Here is a 6266-nt window from a genome sequence, read left to right as displayed (position 1 = left end):
TGTTTCCCTGCCTTCTTTCTCTTCTTGGTTCCTGTCAAGGAACATTGGAGGCACTCTGGCCTCAGAAAGCAAGTCTGCTTAGTGAACTCCATCTAGCTCTCCCGGAGCAGCACAATGTTTCATTGCTGAGCCACTCAGTCAAAAAATGATTGCAAAAGGCTTCAATCAGTAGAGCTATCAGGATTTCTATAGAAGTTGTATTGAGAGAGACGTGAACAGTGGCTTTTCTGTTAGACCGAGTATAAATATGTATGCCCCAGATGCCTGTGAGAGAGCTGGGGGCAAGGGAGGTGGGATGCGGCACTTCCCTGGCAGCTGCTCCTCGCCTGGAGCTCAGGATGGTGGCAGAGTCAGGAGAGAGCAGAAACAAACCTCCGGTCAGCACTTTGTTCTGCTCTGGCAGTCACGGTGATTCATGGAGCAGGCCATTAATCCAGTAAGAAGCCACTAAATGGGCAGATGAACAAAAACAGGAGGGCCCTCGGAGAGCTGTCAATCATCTTTCCAACACCTTTATGTACTTGAAAGTGAAGGGTATTCCAGGAGCATGTGGAAAGTACCCAGAACCCCAGTCTCTAATAGGAAACTAGGAAATTTGATTCAACTGCTAATAAATTGAGGACTTATTTTATACAAGTGGCTGGGCAGGCACAGCGATAATAGGAAGAGTGGGGTTGATCTTTCAGGAGTTCAAAACGGGTGAGAAGTCTCAAGTTCTAGACACAGCCCTTCATGTGTCATCCTCCAGAGCTTCCTCATTCCCTGGCTGGTGCCTCTTTCCTGACACCGACAGAATGGCTACATCGGCCTCTCACCTGCTTTCCCTGACTGGTCCTGTCCCATTCTCTGTGTTTTAGTACTGGGCATGAACCCAGGACCTTGCACACGCTGGGCATGCACTCTGCCACTGAGCTGCACCCCAGGTCTTCCTGTCCCATTCTTATCTAGAAGAGAACACCAGCATGTTCTCATTCCCTAAAAGCAATATGATCCTATCACCATAACTGGCAGGAAGGCTTTCTCGAGCTCTCTCTTGTTTTAAGGGAGAAACTCAAGCTCCTTACCAAGGCCCTTCACCTTCCTTACCCTGGTGGCTCTCCCAGCCTGCCCATAGTGGAATCCTCTAATCCAGATATCCTCTTCTTGTATTTCAGATGTCTTAGTTACTGTTCCTGTTGCTGTGATAAAACACCCTAACAACCACAACTTAAGGGAGAGAGTCTGTTCTGGCTCACAGGTCGAGGTCACAGTCCATCATGGTGGCGAAATCACAGCCTTGGGAACTTGGGGCAGCTACTGTCATGACAAGAAGCAGAGAGCAATGAATACTTGTGCTCAGCTCACCTCCTTTGTACACAGCTCAGGGAATGGTACCACCTGCAGTGGCAGTGAGCAAATCTCATTTCAATTAACCTAATCAAGATAATCCCCCACAGGCATGTTCGCCCATCTCCCGGGTGATTCCACATCTCCTTACGTTGACAACAGAGACTAAGACCACACCAGACCTCTATGTTCCAAGCAGCTGCTCCCCCTGCAATATACCCCAAACCCTCATCCTGCTAGCCAAGCTTTCAAGACAGCCCCACCCCACCCCAATCTCCTCCTACTGCATCCCGGGTGAAGGTGTCTCCTACCTCTGCTTTCTCCTTTATCACATGCACTACACCTGAGCCCTACTTGTCTCTTTCAGTCAACCATAACTGTCCCAGCCCTGCAAGAACTCTGATTCCTCTTCGCTCACTCAGCACCTGGTGGAGACCCAGGCATCTGCTGGATGCATAGTGTTTGCTGACTGTACTTGAATGAGTGCTTCTGCAAGGTCATCATAAATAAGACAGGAACAGCTTATTCAGGGACAACTGTAATGTGCGTTTATCTCTGTGTAATCTCTGCTTTGCTTCTAATACTGCACTTAGAAAAATTGTCATGGGCAATTGAATGCCTCATTGTTCCTGACTGATGGTTGGGAGTGGTTTGTTCTCAGAAAGGAGACAAAGTTTATTATCTGTGAGGAAATCAAAACACAAGTCTTCAGTAGAACGCTGCCACTCTGACATGAATGCTGGCTCCAATGGTCCACGTACAGAAGGTCCATGTGCTAGCAGGTTGAATATTTGCATACGTGCTTGAGTTCGAAACTTTGTGATTTGATTAAACAATTCGCCTTACTTTGACTCTGTTTTACTTAACAGATTATACATCTGTTTCCAGGGTCTGTTATAAAAAATGCCACAAACTTGGTTAAGTTACAAACCTGTGCTGTAGGATGGTCTGTATGTCAAGTGTGTTGCTGATTGGTCAATAAATAAATCACTGATTGGCCAGTGGCCAGGCAGGAAGTATAGGCGGGACAAGGAGGAGAATAAAGCTGGGAAGTGGAAGGCTGAGAGAGAGACACTGCCAGCCGCCACCAGGACAAGCAGCATGTGAAGATGTCAGTAAGCCACGAGCCATGTGGCAAGGTATGGATTTATAGAAATGGATTAATTTAAGCTATAAGAACAGTTAGCAAGAAGCTTGCCACGGCCATACAGTTTGTAAGCAATATAAGTCTCTGTGTTTACTTGGTTGGGTCTGAGAGGGTGTGGGACTGGCGGGTGAGAGAGATTTGTCCTGACTGGGGCCAGGCAGGAAAACTCAAGCTACAAACCTGTTCTTTGGGGCTGTAGAGATGGCTCAGCATCAAGAGTGCCTGCTGTTCTTCCAGGGGATCTGAGTGCAGGTCCCAACACTCATGTGGAGCAGCTCACAATCACCTGCAGTTCCAGCTCTGGCGAATCCAACACCCTCTGGGCTCCAGGGCACCCATCCACACATAGCAGATGCTCACACGTACACACACATGTACCCACTCAAACAAAAACAAACAAACCAGCAAACAGGCAAACTGTTCTTTCACGATTCCGGAGGCCAGAGAGCCAATATCAAGGTGCTGGCAATCTGTCTTTTCCCACGAAGGGTCCAAGAGAGAAAGCTCCATTGCCTCTTCCGGTTTTGGTGGCTTCAGGCAGCCTTTGGCCTATGACTGCATCACCTCGGTATCTGACTATGTCTTTGCAGAACTTTCTCTTCTGCTTTTTACAGGGACACTTGACATTGGACTAAGGCAATTATCTGAATAATCCAGAGTGACCTCATCTTGAGACACTTATTACACCTGCGAAGATTTTTTTTCCAAGTGAGGTCACACCGACAGGAATTAGCACGTGAACATATTTTGAGGGCCACTCTACCAACGGCAGCCATTTTGTGTGTGTTTATTTTGAGACGTGGTTCATAGCCAGGCTGACCTTGAACTCCCTGTGTGTCTGAGGATGACTTAAGTTTGTGACTCTCCTCTTTCTACTTCTCAGGTGATGGAATGGCAGGTTATGCCACCACACTGGGCAAACAAAAAAAAAAATTCACAATTTGTTTTGAATACTATACTTTCGTCGAGGCCACTGGGATGATGCCAGTTTGCCTTGTTATTTCACCTTAACTGGGAAGAACTACCTGACATTCTCGAGAGTGGTGGTCTTCTATTTAGAAGGGGCCACAAATTGGGAAATATAAATGTAAATATTAAACGTAAATATAACTATTAAGTACAGTGCCACCTACTGGCTGGTAAGAGTACCACATGGCAGTGCTTCCAGGAGACTGAATGCAGAAAGAGACAGAGCGGCACAGAAAACAAACCTGAGCTTGTGGCACCGGCCAGCACACACAGCAGCACAAAGGGCTGTTCAGAATCAGCTCCTTTTCAGTGCTGAGCCTCGGCATACTTACCTGTCAAAGTGGGAAACCCATGCTTTCATTTATTCATCGAAACACTTATTATTTGCTCCTCCTCTGGGTGACAGCAGCTGGGGATACAATGGCTGGCCAGCAGGACCACAGTCCCTTCCAGTTATTAACTCCCTTTTGTCGGATTGTTGTATGGGTAGAAGGCACTAATTCAAATAATTCATAACCGTAGTTATGACATTATTGCTAGCCTCACTTTCTGTCGGATCCAAATGTCTAACTACAGCATGCTTGGCACTGGTCTTATCTGTTGGAGATCTCCAACTTTGAGGTGGCCGTGGGACAGTTCTTACATTCTGCTAGGTTTTCTGTCCTCATCTAGCTTAGGTAACTCTTCACATCTGAACAGTTACCAAGTCCCTGGATTTTCGAAGCAAAAAGACAGAAGGGGTCCTAAATACGCTACAATACGCTCTTCCCTTTTCCACCTCATTCTAGATGGTCCGTGGTTAGTGCCTTCCAGGAGGGACTTTGCTGGTCTTGGCACTTCTGAATATCATCTGCACATTGGATAATGTACTTAATCTAGAATATTCAAAGACAATGGACTGGTGTCCTTAAGACTCAAAGAAATTCCAAATTCTAATTCTACAAATGGACCAGACAGACCTCAAACTCTCTTGGACAAGAGCTGTTCTTCCTTGGGTGTTGAGGCACCATTGTCTAAGTCTCACGATTTAAAATGTTTTTATATTATTTATTTTCTGTGTACGAGTGTTTTGTCTCTATGCCTGTATGTATGTGTACTACCTGTCTACCTATGGGGGGGGGGTCAGAAAAAGCCTCCAGGGGATTCTGGAATTGAACTCCCCAGTCCCCTGCAAGAACAGCAAAGGCTCTTAACCACTGAGCCATCTCGTTAGCCCCGGCCTTAGGAATTTTAAACCTAAACACAAGTTCTTCTTCTCCTTTCAGCTAAGATCAAGCATCCTTCCTATTCTTATTTGCTATGCCCTCTCTCCAAGGGCAACATATTTGAAGGGCTAGAAAGACTTACCCTGATACAGATGTTACATAATGTTTTCCTGAGTACACAGTGCCTGTAAATATACACTGTTCTGATGTACAAGTTCAAAAAAATCCAAACTGCAACACAGTTTCATGCGGGCTTGGGGTGTTCTTTGATGTTTTTGTCACCTGCCAATGAGCTTTCACCACATCCACTCCCCTCCCCCTCACATCGAGAGATGTTTCTAAGCTATAAAGAACTTGGAATGTATTTTTTCAAAAGCACACTTTCCGACACTGAAGAAATTTCCTGAGCCTGGCCATTTGCCGAAGGGCAGATGATTTAAAGATCTCTCCTGTGATAGGTGAGTAACTGGGAAGCTGATGTAAGGACTCCACAACATTGTTACCATAGAGCTGCTTCAGAGGAGGAAGCTGCTTGGGGGAATGTTTTCCTCCTGACATTTTATGCCTGCTGAAATAAGTCAAAACGCCCCGTGTTCTTTGTGTTCGAAGGTGACACTGGTACTAGCACGACTGTCAGCTGCTGTCAGTCCCCAGCTTTGGAAGCAATATCATCCCGCTTTTATTTTCCTTTGCTCAGCATGTCTTTGAAGCGTCGCGGGGCTGTCTCTTCCACAGCTCACTGTTCAGCCAAATTGCACCATTTCAGCAGGAAGTCAGCTAAATACTTAAAAGCTAGTGGGACAGTCTTCCCTTGTTGAAGGTTTAAGCCTGTGCTTCTCAAAGTGTTTCTCGGAGAGACAGCATAACATCCCCTGGGGTTCCCAGTGCGCTGCAGATTCCTGTACCTCATCTTCAGACCAATAGACCAACAGAACTGCACTTTAAACAATATCTCATGGGGACCCCTATACACTCATGGGTTTGTCGTCTGAGCTGAGGGGTTCCACATGCAGCACCCATGCTTGGTTGACTCCTCTGCCTTTGTTTACACATGGGTTGTCAACAATTTTCAGAAGCTGGCTCCCAGAGTGTCTCCACAGGGGAGGCACATTCATCTGATGTAAGCCTTCCTTTCAACCCCTTTAAATAAAATCCTGTACAGTCAAATAAGGTCTTCTAAATGACCAGGTAGCTCCTGAACAAAGAAAACAACCAAATTCGTAATGTAAATATATTCTGAAAGAAGACAAATTTGAGTAGTGGGAGCTGACTTACATGTAATCTTCAGCAGCAAGAGAAAAAGCCTCCAATTTGGCGGATAGACGGAACCCTTTCTGGTATATGCTAAGAAAACACAAACAATGACCCACTGGGATCTTCCTCTTGAGACAAGTCGGTTAGGTCCAGCCAGGACATGTTGCTCTGCCCTCTGGTTTCTTAGACACCATCCTGCTGGCTTAGAGCTCCACTGCCAGCCATAATTCTGTTCAACCAGTGTTGTGGTGTGTGTGTGTGTGTATGTGTGTGTGTGTGTGTGTGTGTGTGTGTGTGTGTGTGTGTACATGTGGAGGCCGGGAGACAATCTTGGCTGTCAATCTCCAGATGTGCTCTTCTGTTTT

General features: G+C 46.2%; 1 long non-coding RNA gene across 3 annotated transcripts; it reads right to left on the bottom strand.

Moving 5' to 3' along the window:
* Positions 1 to 302: 302 nt before the first annotated feature.
* Positions 303 to 3945, bottom strand: LOC131920633 (uncharacterized). Of its 3 annotated transcripts, XR_009381732.1 has the most exons (3): positions 3775 to 3945; positions 2654 to 3385; positions 303 to 447 (listed from the first exon to the last, which is right to left on the bottom strand). It is a non-coding gene; the product is annotated as an uncharacterized LOC131920633 (long non-coding RNA). The 3 variants fall into 3 exon arrangements; XR_009381731.1 differs by having other exon boundaries at positions 2654 to 3945; XR_009381733.1 differs by lacking the exon at positions 2654 to 3385.
* Between the last annotated feature and the right edge of the window lie 2321 nt (positions 3946 to 6266).

The sequence above is a fragment of the Peromyscus eremicus genome, chromosome 10 (genome assembly GCF_949786415.1).
Source record: "Peromyscus eremicus chromosome 10, PerEre_H2_v1, whole genome shotgun sequence".
NCBI lineage: Eukaryota > Metazoa > Chordata > Mammalia > Rodentia > Cricetidae > Peromyscus > Peromyscus eremicus.
The sequence above is the reverse complement of the archived record's forward strand: the minus strand, read 5'-3'. Positions and strand labels throughout refer to the sequence as shown.